At 37.7% G+C, this 19,833-nt stretch overlaps 1 long non-coding RNA gene across 2 annotated transcripts in view; it reads left to right on the top strand.

The window, feature by feature from the left end:
* The window catches only part of LOC146896741 (uncharacterized), a 32,058-nt gene extending 17,366 nt beyond the window's left edge, over window positions 1-14,692 (top strand). Inside the window, exons 2-4 of one of the 2 annotated variants that reach the window (XR_015021889.1) lie at window positions 13,584-13,679; window positions 13,970-14,022; window positions 14,108-14,692. This is a non-coding gene — a long non-coding RNA (uncharacterized LOC146896741). Of the gene's footprint in view, window positions 1-13,583; window positions 13,778-13,969; window positions 14,023-14,107 lie in introns of both variants that reach the window. The other variant, XR_015021888.1, reaches the window with a different exon arrangement.
* Window positions 14,693-19,833: the final 5,141 nt, after the last annotated feature.

Below are 19,833 nucleotides of genomic sequence, written 5' to 3'. Positions count from 1 at the left end.
AGTGCGAAAGCAGATTGACGCCGGTTTCCTAATCACATCTGAATACCCTCAATGGTTAGCTAATATAGTACCTGTTCTAAAGAAAGATGGTAAAGTCGAATGTGTGTGGATTACCGAGATTTGAACAAAGCTAGCCCAAAAGATGATTTCCCTTTACCTCACATCGATGTATTGGTTGATAATACCGCTAAATGCAAAGTGTTCTCCTTCATGGATGGTTTCTCCGGTATAATCAGATCAAGATGGCTCCCGAAGATAGAGAGAAGACATCTTTCATCACGCCATGGGGCGCTTTACGCTATAAGGTGATGCCGTTCGGATTGATAAATGCCGGTGCCACTTACCAAAGGGGCATGACTAAGATTTTCCATGATATGATGCACAAAGAGGTCGAGGTTTATGTGGATGATATGATTGTCAAGTCAAGTACCGAAGAAGAGCATGTTGAGTATTTATTGAAGATGTTTCGGCGTTTGAGAAAGTATAAGCTCCGTCTAAATCCCAATAAATGTACTTTCGGCGTCGAGATCCGGAAACTTCTTGGTTTTATCGTTAGTCGAAGGGTATTGAAGTAGATCCCGACAAAGTCAAAGCTATCGAGAGAGATGCCTGTTCCAAAAACCGAGAAATAAGTCGAGAGGTTTCCTTGGTAGGCTGAACTACATATCCCGATTCATTTCTCGGATGACCGCTACATGTGGGCCGATATTCAAGTTGCTTCGCAAGGATCAAGGGATTGTGTGGACAGATGAATGCCAAAAAGCCTTCGATAGTATCAAGGAGTATTTGTTAGAACCTCCAATCCTTGTCCCTCCAAAAGACGGAAGGCCTTTGATCATGTATTTGACCGTATTAGAAGATTCTATGGGTTGTGTACTTGGTCGGCAAGATGAAACCGGTAAGAAAGAGCATGCAATTTACTACTTAAGCAAGAAGTTCACCGATTGTGAGACTCGATACTCCGCGCCGGAGAAAACTTGTTGTGCCTTAGTACGGGCTGCCCGGCGTCTCCGCCACTACATGATTAATCACACTACTTGGTTGATCTCCGTAATGGATCCCATCAAATACCTCTTCGAGAAGCCCGTTCGAACGGAAGAATTTCTCGTTGGCGAGATGTTGTTGTCGAATATGATATTGTGTACCGCACTCAAAAAGCTATCAAAGGTAGTATCCTCGCTGATCATTTAGCTCATCAACCGGTTGAAGATTACCGGCCTATCAAGTTTGACTTCCCGGATGAAGAGATCATGTATTTGAAGATGAAAGATTGTGATGAACCGTTGTTTGGTGAAGGTCCCGATCCCGAATACTGAATGGGGTTTGATATTTGATGGAGCCGTGAATGTCTATGGTAAAGGAATTGGGGCGATTCTCATCAAACCCAATGGCGAGCACATCCCTTTTACCGCAAGGTTACGTTTTGATTGTACAAATAACATTGCAGAGTATGAGGCTTGTATTATGGGTATTGAGGAAGCTATCGATTTGAGAATTAAGAAGATTAAGATATATGGTGATTCAGCTCTGGTGATTAACCGGATTAAGGGAAAGTGGGAAACTCATCATGACGGTTTGATACCTTACGTAGATTACGCCGGACGTCCGTTAACTTTCTTCAACAAAGTGGAATTGAACCACATTCCTAGGGAGGAGAATCAAATGGCAGATGCTTTAGCTACCTTATCCTCCATGATCAAGGTAAATTGCCCCAAAATGGTACCTTTGATTAGTGTCAAGTTCCTTGACGAGCCGGCTTATGTGTTTGCTTCTTTGAAGCAGTCTTTGATGACAAACCATGGTTTCACGATATCAAGGTTTTCCTTCAAACTCAAGAGTATCCGCCCGGGGCATCTCGCAAAGATAAGAGGACTCTAAGAAGATTGTCCGGTAACTTTTTCTTGAATGGAGATGTGTTGTACAAAAGGAACTTCGATGAGGTTTTGCTCCGATGTATAGATCGGCGTGAGGCAGATTTGTTAATGCATGAGATACATGAAGGCACGTTCGGGACTCACGCTAATGGCTATGCAATGGCTAAGAAGGCGTTGAGGGCAGGCTATTACCGGATAACGATGCATGCCGACCGTTATCACCATGCCAAGAAGTGTCACAAGTGTCGGATTTATGCGGATAAGATCCATGTCCCGCCAACTTTGCTCAATGTTATCTCCTCCCCGTGGCCTTTCTCTATGTGGGGCATTGATATGATTGGTCGGATTGAACCAAAAGCTTCCAATGGACATCGTTTCATACTAGTGGCTATTGATTACTTCACCAAGTGGGTTGAAGCGGCATCTTATGCTAATGTGACCAAGCAAGTGGTGGTCCGATTCATCAAGAACAATATCATCTGCAGATATGGTGTCCCTAACAAGATTATCACGGATAATGGTACCAATGCGAATAACAAGATGATGAAGGAATTGTGCGAGGATTTCAAGATTGAACATCATAACTCCTCTCCTTATAGACCACAGATGAATGGTGCAGTTGAAGCCGCAAATAAGAACATCAAGAAGATTGTGCAAAAGATGGTGGTCACTTACAAGGACCGGCATGAAATGTTACCTTATGCTTTGTATGGTTATCGTACCTCGGTGCGTACTTCGACGAGGGCAACCCCTTTCTCCCCGGTATATGGTATGGAGGCTGTACTCCCGGTGGAGGTTGAAATCCCATCTTTAAGAGTTTTGAAGGAAGCTGAATTGTACGAAGCCGAATGGTGTCGGGATAGGTATGATCGGTTGAATTTGATTGAAGAAAAGCGTATGACGGCTTTGTGTCGTGGACAGCTATATCGGTCAAGGATGAAACAGGCATTTGACAAGAGGGTGCATCCCCGCAAATTTAAAGAAGGAGACCTTATGGTCAAGAGTATCAAGTCCTTTCAACCGGACCCAAGGGGCAAATGGACACCTAACTATGAAGGTCCCTATGTTGTCAAGAGAGCTTTCTCCGGTGGTGCTTTAATACTTACAAATATGGATGGAGAAGAGTTACCTCGTCCCGTGAATTCGATGCGATCAAGAAATACTATGTCTAGAAAATATATAAAAGAACAGCTCGGTAGGTTGAAAACCCGAAAGGGCGGCCTAAACCAAAAATGAGCGTCTCGATGGATTGAAAACCCGAAAGGGCGGTCCATGCAAAAATTAGAGACACAAAAAAAAAAAAAAAGAATGTTTACCCCGATAGATTGAAAACCCGAAAGGGCGATCTATGCAAAAGTTAAGGGTTTATGACAAGTAACCGCATCGAATAAGCATCACTCACTTGGGGCACCACAAATGTCGAAGTTCTCCGATATCGAGCATCATAGCGGTGGATTTCAAAGTTGTTAGGGAATATAGCGGTTATCGTGTTCAATGTACCTTCCATATATTAATTACCATTTTCCAAATTTTGTAATCCGTGGTGCCATGCCTTTGGCCGGTTACCTTTTCTAATACATTAATTTGAGCCTGTGCTTTTGTTTGGAATTCTTATTTATTCTATGTGCAAAATTTCTTCCATTTTTAATATTAGTACTTGAAACAAAAACTTTGAAAAATCTTTTAAAAATTTTCATGTTTTCTTTGAAAAAAATAAAAAAATGACAAACATATTATCTTTACAATTATGTATCATAGAAGCATGTGTCAACATTCGATCTAAAAGCGAGTTGGATACAACAATTGGACATAGTCATTGCTAAAAAAAAGAAGGAGAAAAAAGAGAAAGCTCGCTAAGTTGAAAACCCGAAAGGGTGACTTAGGCAAGAATGAGCGTCTGGTGGATCGAAAACCCGAAAGGGCGGTCCAGCAAAAATTAAGGACATGGAAAATGCAAAAAAAAAAGAATATATTCCCGGTGGATTGAAAACCCGAAAGGGCGATCCGAGCAAAAGTTAGGGATTTCAAAAGATTTGAAAGAAAAATATTCAAAAGAAAGCAATGACTATGTAGAGCATGAATTTGAGAAGGTGCCGCGATTGAGAAATGTCGACTTCGCCATTGATTTGTTTGAAGGGTGGTACCCCGGCTTTTGTTTTGGTTCATCCCCGCAATGTTATCCCCAATGAAGATTACTAAGTGTTGGCTATGTGATGTCGGGCCACTTTCTTTGGACCTGCCCATGCTCGTCTCAATAATCTTTCTGTTAAATCGTCATATAAGTCTCATATGCATTCATTCATCCATGCATAGATAGCATGCATACAAATATCATTCATGCATAACCTGCATTATTTTCCCATGCTTTACTCCAATGCTTAAATATGTCAATCCCAAGGTGTTAACCAATCAATTTATGCTCAAGTGGCAGGTCACATCAAATGATCATTTTACCAATGCTAATCGGTTTCCCGGTACACTGCTTAAAGTACTCGGTATTATTGATAAACAAGCTTTATCTTCCGTTCTTTCGTCTTTACCACGGGCGGTTGGTAATAGACAAGCTTTAATCGGTATTTTCGTCTTTACCACGGCGGTTGGTAGTAGACAAGCTTTATCTTCCGCATTTTTCATCATTTACCACGGGCCGTTGGTAATTGATAAGCTTTACTTTCCACCTCAAGCTTTACTTTTGTCTCGAGCTTTATGTTCGGTCTCAAGCTTTATCTCCCGTCCGAGCTTTATCTTTCGGTCAAGCTTTATCTTCCGCATTGTCATCGTTTACCACGGGCTGTTGGTAATTGATAAGCTTTACTTTCCATCTCAAGCTTTACTTTCCGTCATAAGCTTTATTTTCCGTCTTAGGCCTTATTTTCCGTCGCAAGCTTTACATCCCGTCTTAAGCTTTATTTGCCGTCCGAGCTTTATCTTCCAAGCTTTACCGTCCGTTCAAGCTTTATATTCCGACAAGCTTTATCATCCGTATTTTCGTCTTTACCGCGTCGGTTGGTAATAGACAAGTTTTATCTTCGTATCTCCGTCTTTATCACAGTCTGTTGGTAATAGACAAGCTTTACTTCCCGTTCCAAGCTTTATCTTCGGTACTTTCGTCTTTATCACGGCGAGTTGATAAAAGACAAGCTTTATCCTCCGCATTTTCGCCTTTACCATGGCAACGGCATTAGACGGGCTTTATATCCCCGGTGTTGATTATCGGTTTGTTCCCCGGTCGATGTATGTTTATAGGCGTTGCATTCATAATTATATTGCACACATGCATACCATAACACTCATAAGCATTGCACTCTTAGCATCTTGTCCGGTCCAAAAGTGGTGTACTTAAGTATTTAAGTCTCTTCGACCCATCGATTTAAAAAGTTTTCTTTCAAATCTTCGTGACGAAGAAACTTAAATAGGGGCATCTGTCATACCCCAATTTTGGACCAGTCATTTCTTTTCCCATTCATTTTTAAAAACGTCTCAAGATCTTTTTCGCTTTATTTATCTAAAAGTCATTTAGTCGTCTTTTAAAATTTTGAGGCTTTATTTTACGGTTCAAAGTGAATTTCTTTTTGTCTAAGTTTCGTGTAGTTATTTCTTTTGCGCGTTAGCTTTTAAAATGTTTTACGCGCTCTTTTTAAGAATTTAGCGTCCTATGTTTTGTTTTAATTTCCTTTAAAAAGCTTCTAATTTACAATTTCCTTTTGTCCGTCTTTAGAACTGCTTTAAAAGAATTTTGTTCGCACGTTAAAACGCCGCTTTCTTTCGGACATTTCAGTCAAAATTTCAGCGAGAGAGGTATTTTAAAATACCTCATTTAAGATAATGTTTTCATTCTCGTTATCCTTTTATTATTATTATAAATTATTATTTTTTATTATTACTATTATTATTACCTTTAGTATTATTATTATTAATTATTTTATTTCTTTTTCTTTTAGTCACGTGAGTGACCTTTTCCTTTTGTTTTTATTATTTATTTTATGTTGTGTTGGTTAAGTCCTTGGGTCCCTTTGTGTCCATGTGGCGCCTCTTATTGGCTCGGTTTTAAAACTTGCTCTCCAATCCTCTTTTTGCCTTGCCGTTCACCGTATCGTAGACTTTAAGGGTAATATTGTCTTTTGCATCGAGTCGGTGTTAACCCTAATTTTCTACTATATATAGTCTACGGTGTCGAATTTATTCCCGAATGATTGATTGGCCGCGGCTTTAATTACACAAACGCAAATCCCATTCTCTTTCATCCAAATTACGGATCAAAAACCACAAAAATGAAGAACATGATGAACGTTCATCCTTGTTCTTCATGAACCTCCATCTTCCCGGGATTCGAATTCCAACAAACACACATAAATTCATCACTAACGGCGACAAGTTAAGGCCACAATAATCACAAACTTCATTCCCGAAACACTTCATACAATCGAAAATGGCAAATCATCTCGGATTCATCATTTTCGGTTTCAACATCACAACAACACAATAGATCTCGCAAAGACCGTTCGTTCGTCGCATATAACAACAACTCTTCGAGTTTATCACAACGAAACCGAAACGTTCGGGAAGGAGGAAGCAGTCCGAACGTAACGGTAGTAGATCGAGCAAAAAACGCGTGGATCCGAAGATTTTCCTTGAAGTTTTCCTTCATCTTTGCTAGTTTTCTCCGATTCGGGGCGAGGTAATGCTTTTCCTTCGAATCCGCACCGATTTAATGCATGTTTGAGACTTTGGTGATGACATGTTTTTGTAGATCTAGGGCTTTTGAGTAATGATTTTGAAAAATAACCTCAGATCCGAAGCAAGGAAGAGAAGAAGAAGAGGATTACAAAAAATTTAAAAAAAAAAAAAAAAGAAAATGTTTTAAGCTTCCGACGCGGTGGCTCCGCCGCCGGAAACCGGCCGGCCGCCGCGTCGGAATTCCTCTTGCTTCTTCTCCGACGAGTTTGTTTTAAGAGAGAAGTTGGAGCTTTGTTACTTAGAGAGAGAAAGGGAGATGGAAGAATAAAGGGAACCGGCCTTCTAGGCCTTTTATAAGCACGGCGAACCGGTCCGGTTCGTACGAACCAGACCGGTTTATTTTGGTTCTTTCCCTTTTCCTTTCAACCATCCGATCTGCTTTCTTTGTCGATCCAACGATCCTGTTTTTGTTTGATATCATAGGCTTTATTTGTTTTTGTGTGTGTGACGGCTTGAGGACCGTTAGATCTATCATCTTATAGATCTAACGGTCGCCGAAGACCTCTCGTTTAATTCCATGTTGCAATTATTTCATCGATCGCGTGCATATTCATTTCCTAGCCTTATGATCGTAATATCCAAAGGTCGGGATCAAATCCAAAGCCAATGGATCAAGTGAAGGCCCAGCTTTATGTTCTCTACTCTTTTACTACCGAAACCCCTCTGTTGTGTTACTTACACCCCGTTTCATTCAAAACTTCTCCAAAAATCCTAAAAATATATGTGTTTATTTTATTGTTTTATTTACTGTTTTTTACCGTTGATATTTTCACTACATTTCATAATTTCAGTATTCTAAATTTCTTTCATTTTATTTAATATTGTCTCATCTATTTTAAAACTTTGGTTTCCATATTTTATTCTTTTGTGTTCTTGGCTTTAAAACTTTAGGTCATGCATTCTTTTAATGTCCTATGCATTTTCTCACATATGCATCTTGCTCTATTTTATGCCTTATCATTGCATTGCATTTTAGTATTTGATGCCTTAACTTTCTCTATATCTCATTTAATCATGCTTGCTTTAAATTTCGGTATCTATTCATTTGTTTTTCCTATTGCAAAGCCCCATAATTTTTTTTAGTGTGTATAATTAGGGGAATGATGTAATTTGTTGTGGGCTTTGCATTTAGGAATGGTATGTAATAGCTTAGTAATTGCACACACCGACACAAACACCGACACTACACCATTTTATCCATGCTTGCTTTACTTTTCGCATCGTTACGCCAATTTACCGTTAGTTTGGTAAAACCTTTTTTATCCCAAAAATCAAATAAGCAAAAGTCAAATTATTTTCATAATAAACCTTGGATCCAAATCCAAGTGATTTTTCCCTTTATTTTCTTAATCAAATTCCTAATTGAACTTTAATTAAACTTAGACTCAATTTCTTAAATAAAATGAAACAACCTCACTTCTATTTTTATTTCTAGTGCCTTGAGGCCCCTCAATCTCCTTCTTGAAAACCATTTTTCAAAGATAATTAAAATCAACCTAACCCACAAAAATATTTTTTAAAGAGTGAACTACGGTGGTTTTGATCCCTTTTAAGGGTACGTAGGCAGAGGCTTTATTCCTTTCAAATCAATCAAAAATAACCAAAACTCCTACTTCTTCTCCCTCCATTCTTTCACTCATACTTTAATCAATAATTTTTCAAATAAAATAAAGTTAGAAAGAGGTTCTCACGGAGTACCGTGAACGACGCGGGTGCCTAACACCTTCCCGAATCGTAATCAACCCCGGATCCAAAAAGGGTTTTTCAATCTCTTTTTCCCTTCCCAAGAATAAAATCGAGCAAGTCCGGTAGATTGAAGGTTCAAGTTCAATTAATAGCTTGACACCCGAAAATCTTGGTCTACACAATGATTAGCTCCTCGGGATGTGAAGACTTGTGTTTGAATGTGTTTCGGGAGGATCTTCTTGATGTGAGCCATCTTGTGCTTCATCGAAGCGGTTTCATCTTGCGCTTCGATGTGGGTTCGGCTTCTGGACTATCTTCGGACTCGGCTATCGATCGAGGTTGGAGTAGCTTCGGGAACTCGTATCTCTGCAAAACTTTCACCTTGCTTTGAAGTTTTATCTTCAAGCTCCTTGTCATCAAATTTAACGTGCATAGATTCTTCAACACAGAGTGTTTCGAATTATACACTCGTATGCCTTTGACCTTTCGTAGTAACCTAAAAGATTCCTCTTTGGGCCTTGGCATCAAATTTCTTTAGGTAGAGCTTGTTGTTCAGAATGTAACAAGTACATCCAAATTGATGAAAGTAAGAGATATTGGGTTTTCTTCCTTTAAAGAGTTCATATGCCGTTTTCTCCAAAATAGGTCTAATATAGATCCTGTTTTGAACATAGCATGCTTTGTATTCACTTTATTGCCCAAAAATGTTTTGGTAAATTGTTTTCATGAATCATGGTTCTGGCCATTTCTTGTAAAGTTCTATTCTTTCTCTCTACAACTCCATTTTGTTGTGGTGTTCTAGGAGAAGAGAATTCATGGAAAATTCCATGTTTTTCACAAAAAGCTTCAAATGGCTCATTTTCAAATTCTCCACCATGATCACTTCGACTTTCAAAATTTTTGATTCTTTTTCGGATTGAATTTGAGTGCGAAGCTACCGAATACATCACACGCAACATCTTTACTCTTTATGAATTTCACCCAAGTCCATCTGCTTTGTAATCATCAACAATGACTAATCCATATCTACTTCCATATAAGGATGCGGTACTCACCGGTCCAAATAAATCAATATGGAGTAATTCTAAAGGTCTTGAGGTTGAGACAATGTCTTTGGTTTTAAAAGATGATTTCACAATTTTCCCTCTCGACATGCACCACAAAGTGCATCCGAATGATAGTCAATGTCCGGTAGCCCTTTCACAAGTTGTAACTTACTAAGCTTAGAGATTAACCTCCGGTTAGCATGTCCCAACCTTCGTGCCACATCCATTTCTTATCATTCATCGATAGTAGGCAAATCACCTTCGATCGGCCGGTTCGGAAAAATTGATTTTATAGACATTGTCAACTCTCTTTCCCTTGAACACAATGGATTTGTCTTCCTTGTTGATTACCGTACGAGTTGGGTTTTTCAAAAAGCACATCATAACCATTATCACAAAATTGACTAATGCTCAAAAGGTTATGTTCAAGACCATCTACCAACCATACATTATTAATTGAGGTAGAGGAATTACCAATAGTTCCCGTACCTATGATCCTCGCCCTATTTGGTTGCCTCCAAATTTCACATTTCCTCCCTCTTTCATTGTTAGGCCGAGGAACATGGACTTGTCTCCCGTCATGTGTCTTGAGCAACCGCTGTCTAGGTACCATGATCTTTGCTTTGGCCTTTGCTCTTAGACATACCCGCATCATTGACATTTTTAGATTTAGGTACCCATTGTTCTATGGGTCCCTGGAAGGTTAGTACTTAAGGCTTTACTCTTCACTTCTTGTACCTTGTGCCGTGAGTTGGGTTGCTTCGATTAACCATCACCTTAGGTTTTGGTACTTTAGAAGCAAGAATCGTCTTCTTCGAAACTTAGACTTCGTAACCCCGGATTTTGGTTTCACCGTACTCGAGGAATAGGTTCGATCTTTTCGGGATCCTAACCTTTGAAGTTTTGGAATCGATTTGATCATAGCCTTTGACTTAGAGTTCTTTGGCTTTGAAGTAATCTTAGCCTTAGAACTAGAAGCTTCGTGTTCGATTGAACAACAGTTTCCAACTCAGCCCCTTCGGTACAAAGAATGTTTTCGGACCTTCCTTGATGCATTCACAACAAGACTTTAGATTGGTTTTCTCCGGTTTCACTTCGGAAAACCAATTCCTCTCGCCATTGTTCTTGTAAATGCTATAAATCATAGAAGCCACTCGCTTCGTCAATGCCGTATATAATGAAGTCTTCAAGAGCAATTTCATGATTACTTAAAGGTTTTTCATTACACTTTTCTTGTAGCTTCGACATAAGAACTGGTGGTCTTCATATGTTTTACACATGAAGTCAAAGCCCCTAAGTCCCTGTTCGAAGCTTTCGGATCCAATAGAGTTGATTTTTGCCGTTGTACCAAATCGGCATATTTTTCTTTTAAATCCTTCAACTCATTGGTTCTTACTTCAAAATGTGTAAGAAGTTCTTTAAGTGACTCAACAAGTTCATCTCTCGGGAATTTTGGAATATACCTCATTTTCATCTTCGAGTCCGAATCGATCCGGCTTCGAAGTTGCCGTTGCTACCAACCCAACAGCCTACCTTTGCATCTTCATCGGCTTCCTCTTTATCGGATCCGGATTCACTACCCAAATCATCCCAGTTGCCATTAAACTCGCTTAATCTGCTTCTTGAATTTGCTTGGTTTGAATGTAGACCTCTTTGACTTGTCCTTTGACTTTTCTCTTTGAAGATCGGGGCATTCGCAATGAAGTGACATGGCTTCTTACGATTGAAGCATCCCTTCGATCTTCTTTCCTTGAGCTTCGGAGTTACCCCTTCGGAGAGAAACTTTCGTTCTTCTTGGCCGGATATTGAAGTCTGTTTGAGAGCATGGCCATTTCGGCGGCATCCTGGTTCGTAGTCCGAACTTGACCGTTCTTCCTCTTCGCATTCAACCACTTTGAGAGCTTTTGATGACTTGCCTTTGGATGGAAGAGCTATTGATTTACTCTTCTTAGTAGACTCATGTTCATTAAGACTTAACTCATGAACTTTGAGAGAACTAACAAGATCTTCGACACTTAAAGTGTTTAAATCTTTAGCTTCCTCAATGGCGGTCACTTTTGGTCTCCATCTGGCAGTAAGCTTCGAGTATCTTGCTTACATGATCGAAGCAACATAGCTCTTCTTTAGAATCGTAGACCGTAAACTAAGGTTTGAAACCTTGAGTACATCTCCTCAATAGTTTCATCATCCTTCATTTTGAATAACTCATACCGATGTACAAGCAGGAGAGCCTTTGCTTCTTTGACCTTCTTGCTCCCTTCATAATTTGAACAGAGAAGCAAACATAGCTTTAGCAGTGGATTTGTCACTCATCTTCATGTACTCTGCTTTGGGTATGGCGGTGACAAGAGCTCCTCGATAATATGATGCTTCTTGTAAAGTTTCCTCGGTTCTGGAGTATGTTTCTTTCTATCCACAGCAGCTCCTTCTTCATCAAGGACCAAATCACCAACACCATCTTCCGTAATATCCCATAATTCTTCATCTAGGCTCATGATGTAACCGTAAAAGTTGGTCTTCCACCAAGAGAACTCTTCGGATCTCCATTGAACTTTGGAACTTTTCCAACACCTGGTTTTCTTACTATCACTATAATCATGTGAGGCATGTTTATAGCTAGTATCACTAGAACCGAGAACCATTAGGAGGAGGAGTAGTCATGTTTTTCTCGGATCTTTGATCGTTGCACGGTTAAGTGTTACACAACGAGACCAAGGCTCTAGATACCAATTGAAGGTGAGAAAAACACAAGAAGGGGGTTGAATTGTGTTTTGAAAAATTCTTCGTTTCTCTAAACAACCGAATACACCGATCGAAGCTAAGTGAGACGGCTTCGAAGTGATGATCGAATCTAAATGCGGCGGAATAAAACAGAGAGAGAAGAAGAACGACACAAAGCAATTATCTTGGTTCCTTCCACAATCCGGAAGTAGTCCGGTCCCCCTTGCACTTCCAAGGAGATTTCACTATGAGTAATATCGATTACAAATGCTCAAGCACACAAGCAAGAGACTTCCAATGCTCAAGCACACAAGCAAGAGACTTCCTTTGCTCAAGAACACAATCAAGAGACTTCCTGCTCAAGCACAACCGCAAGAGACTTCCTAACTAAACAAAATTACACGAGAAAATTGTTTAAGGTTGAACACTTGATATACAATCAGAGGTGCTCACAAAACAAATCGATACGTACTCAATGGACTTAAGAATTTCTAAGATATGACTTTGAGACACGTAAATTCTAAGTGAATGCGTAACAATTTCAGCAGAGGTTTGGTACTTGTGAAAATCTTTGTGAGTCTTTCGTTCGGCGTTCTTGCATTACCAATTCTCTAGGTCTTCACTCCTTTATATAGAGGTGTGAAAGAGACGTTGTGAAATTGCCGGACACCAAAGAGTCGTTGTTGAAGCTTGATCTTTCACCAATGATCTTTTGCCTGGTTTGGTTGTTGTCCTATGAAGAACAAATTTGAAATCCATTCCTTATCCAAAGGAACATCTATGCAGCGAGACCGTATTCGGAGCCGTTTTCTTGTCTTGAAGTGCGGACACAAAACGAGTAGTGGAGAACGTGGTTGTACAATTCGTACAAAGTACAATGTCAACGCTTTCGTCCAAATTGCAAACACACACCTTCAAACACCTTTGAAATGACCGTTGCAAGCTCCACTAATCCTTTGTTTGTGTTTTCGAATCCAATAGACAGCTTTTGCATTGATGATTCTTCAATTCTTGATTCTTTGCAAATCCAGTTGATATTCGGCTTCGGTGAAATGGCTTCGATGAGGCGGCTTCGATGATGCGGCTTCGATGATGCGGCTTCGATGATGCGGCTTCGATGAGATGACTTCGACTTCGATGATGCGGCTTCGATGATGTGACTTCGGACCTCTTGTCTTCGGGAGCACTATTCTTCGGGAGCATCTTGACTTCGGGAGCGCTTTTTCTTCGGGAGCAAGTTGCCTTCGGGAGCGTCCAAGCTTCAAATTTTTGTTGTTTCCATAGCTCTTTATTTGCTCATTCGTAACCAATGATGATGTAACTTTATAATTATGGTCCCGTACACTTGAACAAATATTAGCTAATCCAATTTACAATTTTTAATACCTTGTTATCATCAAAACTCTTTAAGGTTTATTGTTAAACACATTTTGTTCCAACAAATTGTTCTAATACAGTGCAAGTTTTTTTAATTTATCTCTCAGGACCAGTTTTAACTCATTGCACTCTTTGTTTTCAGTGTGTTTTCATATTTTAATGCTGCCAAATCACAACATCTTAAGGTGCTGCAAGGGTCCCATGAGAGCAACGTGTTATGCAAGAGGAACTTTCGTTGGTAAGAAGAGACCCATGTGGTTGTAATTAAAATAGAAAGTGATTTGACTCTAATGAGGACAACCACAATGTTCTTTTTAACATGAATCTTTTTTATTGGTAAGAAGAACATTCTAATTGTTTTTTTATCAATCATTTTAATTTACACCTTTTCCCCATGCATTTGTATTGTTCAGAAGAAATTCTAATTGGTTTCTGATTACTTCCGGTATCTTTCAAATATTAATAATACAAAGACTTGGAAATGTTGAACATGATTTTGATTTCAACTCCTCTTCTCTATTGTTCCAGCACTGTCATTCTACACAACATGAGAGCAGAAACAGCAGAGCGCCAAAATAAAGGTAATAACCCCTTGGGTTTAGTTATTTTATCAATCTAGGGATTTCATATTGGTGATTTCACAAACGAAGCTATTCTGTTTTTCAGTGATAATTCAGTGGCAGTGTAAGTTTTGCAATAGAAATGCTAACAATGGTGCATCCTGTATGCATCTTAATGGGTGTATGAGATCCAATGATCAAAACTGGCATATCTTGATTTTCATCCTTTAAGTTGAAGGTACTTTACTTTCCAATTTTCTTCTCCTTAGATCGGAACTCCCTCATTGTATGCTTTTTAATCTCTCATGTGATAAGTTTTTATATATACATACACCCTGTTTTTCACAAGCAATTTCTTTGTTTATATTTTTAAATGTTTTTTTTTTCATGGAACTATTTAATCTGTATTTCCACGGTAATTTTTGTTTGTTTTGGTTATTCTCATATTTTCTCTCTGATTTGATATATCAAAGAAACATCTTCCTATGCATATTAGTGTAGTATAACACACATTAGCTTTATGGTCATGATAAGCATATTATTTGCATAGGAAGATGTTATACTAATATATTGCAATGTACTTAAGAGTACTTTTCGGACTTATGTGGATTGGTCTGGTTTAGTTTGCCTCATTGCTATATATTCGTTATGTTGTTATAGAAACTGAATTCAAGACTGTTTAGAGTTGGAATTATTAAATCATATTATGTAGATCAGAAGATCCAGTACTTTATTAATAGTTTAATTTATCATTTGCTTACTGCTATGAGCATTGGTTCGTACTATAGATGCAAGCATATTCAATACATCCTTATGCAGTCCACTCATGACTCAGCTAAGGATCATTTTCATTTCTCAAAAAATTGAGAATTACCGGATTAAAACATTTCACTCTATGTTTAAATCATATCTAAAGTGAGTTGTTTCATTATTCCATTCAATGCATTTATATTTAATTCATCACATTTTGTGTCATTTCTCCATCTTTAATTACTTCTTATTTTACATGTTTGTTTGAATGCCTCATTAAATTTACTTTTACGTAACATGCACGGGATTTGACACTTGGATCATCTTTGGTGAGGCCACATCCTATCTTTAATGACGAAAAACTATTGTTGAACGAAACAAGAGTTACCAAGAAGAGGGATAAAAGGGTATCAAAAGTCATTTTCATTAGAGAGGATATGCAATTATGGATAATTGAGAGAACTGGTCCATATGATAGGTGAATGTGATAAAGGATTCAGATCACATGGTCATGTTCTCCAAACCAAAAAGCTCACCTCTCACATACTAAAGATTGCTCACAAATATTAGAGATATGCTTTCATTGGTTTTTTTGGATCAACAATTTTAAGACTTTCATGGTTCATGCTTATTAGTTTGTGATTTTATAGACGCCGTGTATTATTTTTTAAAATAAATAAAGAATGGTGAAATTATTTTTAATGAAATTGACACTTGATCATTTTAATAAAAACCATTGAAGAGATTTGAACATTTAAGAATATAACGTTAAACTCTTGCTATTGAGCTGATATAATTTAGGATCATTTATGTGTGTACTAATTCATTTATTCATTCATGTTCCATACAAAGAATGCTCATCACTTTTCATACTTAGGGAGAGAAAAAAAATGTAAAGTTATATGCCATTGATTTATTGAGTCCGTTGTGGAGCATCAAACTGCAGAATTCGTGATTGTGAGCTGCGGTGTGTCTATATATATCACGTTGGAGTACCATCATAACGGTTTGTATAGATAACCAGTTTTTTTGTTAGGACTTACGTATATATGAAGAGAGTCCAATTCAAAAGCTTAATCCATTACGTAAAAGAATTTCATGCATGGCTTTAGTATCTTATTGAACAACTTTTTTTCCGAAAGATCATTGAACAATTTTATTTAGTGATTTCTAACATTTGTATAAATAACTAGCATGTATATTATTTAATGAACTAAATAATTAATTAAGTTAAAATGCTAAAACAAAGTTCAAATATAATTATATATACATCTTATAAACCAATTTATATAGTTGAGTTAGAGACTTATAAAATTCAAAAGAGACTTATAAAATTCTAATATCATCTTTCTTTTGAGTTTATGTGGTGACTGTTTCCAATTTCGTATCAATAATTTGATAGGCTCAATATTTGAACGTTGGATGTACATAACATGTAGGTAACCACAATCTTTGGATGTTCAAAGAAATCTTAGGCTTATGAGTCAACTTGCAAAGTGTGTGAGTCGACGTCAATTGGGCAACGATTAAGTTGTTGTCAACTACGATGAATTATCCGTAATCCTGAGTCGGGGGTGTAAAATAATAACTTCATTAAAAAAATTAAGATATTTATCATTAGGAACTAGAAGGAATAATTGTATTATAATGAATTGCAAATAATGTTTTTAACTATATATGACCCGTGCGGCGGCACGGGTGGACGATCTAGTAAAACTTAGTCTAACTTGTTTATTAGACTATTAGTTTAGTTAAAGATATGTCAAATTACTTATATAAAGAAGCCAATATGAAATAACCTTCAAGTTGGAAGCACCAGAGAGAGAAGCTCTCCTTGCTCTCTTCTCCCTCAACCCCTTGCCTTACTCTCTCCACCTTTTCGGCTATCTTTCTCCTCCCCTCACATTTAAAACTCTAGTTGCGATGTAGTTGCTACCACGGTGGTGCGACGAGCCCTAGCCTCTACACAGTGTTGGGGTTTTTAACGAAAGACCCGTCACAGATTCCCTCCTCGACTTCGGTGGTGACTGTCTCTCGGTTGGCTTTGAAACCTGTTAAGGTCTATTTTTTTAGCTTATCCTCCATCGATGGCAGAGGTAGCTTACTTGAACCATGGGTTATCTTATGTCGGGTATGTATTTGCCGCTCGAAGCCTAAAGTGATGGCTGTGTTTGGTATCCATTGGTTCTCCGGTTGTCTGTCGTGGATGGTTCCTCGTGATTCTGTATCGTTTTGTTTCAAACTTATTGTGGTTTTCTTCGTACCACTTTTGTTAATCTTTGTTGTATTATCCATTTATGGATGATTTGCAGTTGTTGGGCCAGTCTTATGTTGGGAAGCACTTGGGTGCATAATGTCACCGCGACATTAAATCTCAGGTCACACAACACACATTGCCACACAACATCTGGGCCACACAACACATACAACACATCTGGGCCACACAACACAACACCTTTGTGTGGCCCAGATTTAATGTCACGGTGACATTATGTCACCCAAGTATTTTCCTCTTATGTTCCCCCCAATATATGATAGGTAACAAGCTAGACTTGAATTTGATATTTTAAAAGTCTCATGGCTTACAAAATCTAGCCGGATCCAACCTACTCCCACCTCCAGCAACACACAAGTCATACCGAATAATTGTTTTAAGGGTTTTATTCATTTATATGTTGTTTGTGTATAAAAGTTTTACATTGTAAATCAATTGGAAACATTAGACTATTACAAACGGGTTGAAATCCTCTCAATTTTCTATATAAAATGAGAATGACCATTGCTATAGTTTTGAAATAAATAAATTATATTTGTGAAGATACAAAGAGGATTAACTCCTCCATTTTGTACCTTCTCTATTTGTTCCATTACCTAAGTTTTATTGTATAAATGTTCAAATTCTAAAAATATGTGCATTTATATTATTTATTTATTTCAAAATTTAACCAAGTTAATAATAAGGTCTAAGTTATTCTACTGACAAGAAACTATATTGTTTATGAATTTTTAAATAGACTAAATACTCGACAACTATATATCACAAATACCTCCCTTCACCTATTTTATCACATGGATCTAACCCAATAAATTGAACGGTGTTACTTTTCCAACCCTACTGTCTTCTCACGCGCTCTGCAAAAATTCCAAAAATACCCCTATTAGTGTTTTCCGGATTTTAAAATCCGGACAAAATCGATATGACAAGGGTATGCTCTTTTCTTCAATATGACGCCTTTTCTCTTCCAATTTCTTCCCCATCTTCTTCCTCAAATCAAATACCCCTGTTTGCCATTCTCTAACAAAGGCTTTGTAAGATCTTCCAAACCGTTGCTACTCTTTAGTGTTGTTGTACCGGAGAAACTTACCGGTGGTACTAAAGAATCTCGACGGTTTACTAGTTGGTGCTTGAGTAGATTCAACACTCTTAGGTTTTTGTTGTTTGTTAGCCGGACCATAACTTGAGGTGCTTGCACTAGCTTCCGACCTAGCTTTTGCTCCACTAGAAGATTGATTATTGGTATTAATGGAAGTGGAAGTCTCATTCCTATTTTCTTGGTTAATCCATATGAAGGAATTTGTTGATTTCAATTTTCAATGGATGGATTTGGATTACATAATCCGGATGTTTTTACACATTCCGGATTATATAATCCGAAATATGTAAATCACCCCGTTGAAAGTCAACAAATAGGGTGAAAAACGATGTTTCCGGATTACATAATCCGGAATGCATTAAAACAATTCGGATTTTATAATCCGGAATGTGATTATATGGAGGATTTCTCTAGTATGACCAATATTTTTTTTCCGAAACAAGCTTTGAATTGCATAAAAAATGGTTGGGATATTTTGTTGGGAAGAATAAATCCTTGGAACCTGGTTGGGATATTTTGGGTGAGATTTTTTACTTCGAATTGACCATTTATTTAAAATATTTTATCTTTTTTATAATGTTATTTATTAAAAAAGGTTAAATTTCTCTAAAATATGAACAATTTTTTTTATTTTTAGCGTAATTAACTTCGCTAACATAATTAACCACATCAATAATATCATCCCAGATCCGCCCCTGCCTACATAGAAAAACTTAGCCAACAATTACCTACATTTAACCATTAACTTCTCTTCCCATTGATATACGTTTCTTCTCCACCTCCATCCCCTTCCTTCTACACTCATTTTTAACTTCAATATTTTTTTCCCACCGTTTCGATTTGATTAGTGGTCACACTAACAAGACTACCAAGTCTATCCTTTATCCCCCCATCCAACCAAAGGATCACATCGAAAAGATGTATTCCAACCATTTCCCAACCGCATTTGAAAATGATATGAAAATTAAGGAGAATGTTAACCGGTGCCCCTGGGGCATTGGTTAAACGGTAAAAGAGGTAAGATTTTATTAAAAAGTAGTGTAATAATTAGTTAGTTAAAAGTAACAGTTTATATTTCCAAGACAATTTTTCTTCTTTTGGATTCCTTAACCGGTGCCCGGGGACACTTTGGTTAACAATACCCGAAAATTAATTACCAAAACTCTCACTTTTTCCATTCTTTATAACAACACACATCTCTCCACCACACCGAATCTCTCAACCACGCACACAACTAATTACCACTCCGTTTTATCGAAATTCTGCAACACCATTTTCCCAATAAAATATGATAATTATTTAAACGAAAGGTTCTGCCCAAACCCTTCTTCCTTTGGCAAACAAATAATTTCCCACTTAAACTAGTGAATCTTCCGAGCAACCTCCTCCGCACATGTAAAAAAGATTTAAATAAATATCCATTCTTTGAAAAATAGTACCTGAAGGAACTTTGAAGAAAGAACGTAATTAGCAGAGTAGACAAGACAACTTTCAAGTGAATAAAGTCGGTCTTCCAATCTTTCAAGATAGCAAACAATTTCTAATTCTTTCCATAAACGACATCCTCATTTGAAGCAAAAAATACAAATACTTTTTTTAAAAACATATATTACTTTTTTTCCTTAAAGAATATTAACATTTTTTTTATCCGTTTTATAATATTGAAAGAATTGTTTATTAAAGTCTAGCTCAACTAACAATCGCCAAT

Source organism: Medicago sativa, chromosome 8 (genome assembly GCF_051527215.1).
Source record: "Medicago sativa cultivar Bolivia chromosome 8, Bolivia_mono, whole genome shotgun sequence".
NCBI lineage: Eukaryota > Viridiplantae > Streptophyta > Magnoliopsida > Fabales > Fabaceae > Medicago > Medicago sativa.
The sequence above is the reverse complement of the archived record's forward strand: the minus strand, read 5'-3'. Positions and strand labels throughout refer to the sequence as shown.